The 522-nt window shown below is 57.9% G+C and overlaps 1 protein-coding gene across 1 annotated transcript in view; it reads left to right on the forward strand.

The window, feature by feature from the left end:
- The window catches only part of LOC108445969, a 3,890-nt gene that overhangs the window by 2,826 nt on the left and 542 nt on the right, over window positions 1-522 (forward strand). The window lies entirely within an intron of this gene.

Genomic DNA, 522 nt, shown 5'->3' on the forward strand with positions numbered 1-522 from the left:
GCTCACCGGGATCCAGCGGGATCCGGCGGGATCCGGTGCGGTCGGAATTCCCGCTCGCGGTGTTCAATAAAGGCTTTTTCTGGATACAATCCCGGGCTCTTCGTCTCCTGAATTCCCTGATGTCCCCATTCCCAAATTCCCACATTCCCAAGTATCCCAATCCCATTCCCACATTCCCACATCCCCTGGGTGTCCCCATTCCCACATCCCCCAATGTCCCCAGTCCCATTCCCACATTCCCAAGTATCCCAATCCCAATCCCATTCCCACATTCCCACATCCCCCGGGTGTCCCCATCCCCATTCCCACATTCCCCCAGTGTCCCCATCCCAATCCCAATCCCACATTCCCCCAGTGTCCCCATCCCAATCCCAATCCCATTCCCACATTCCCCCAGTGTCCCCATCCCAATCCCAATCCCACATTCCCCCAGTGTCCCCATCCCAATCCCAATCCCATTCCCACATTCCCCCAGTGTCCCCATCCCAATCCCATTCCCACATCCCCTGGGTGTCCCCACTC

Source organism: Corvus brachyrhynchos, unplaced genomic scaffold (genome assembly GCF_000691975.1).
Source record: "Corvus brachyrhynchos isolate BGI_N302 unplaced genomic scaffold, ASM69197v1 scaffold991, whole genome shotgun sequence".
NCBI classification, from domain to species: domain Eukaryota; kingdom Metazoa; phylum Chordata; class Aves; order Passeriformes; family Corvidae; genus Corvus; species Corvus brachyrhynchos.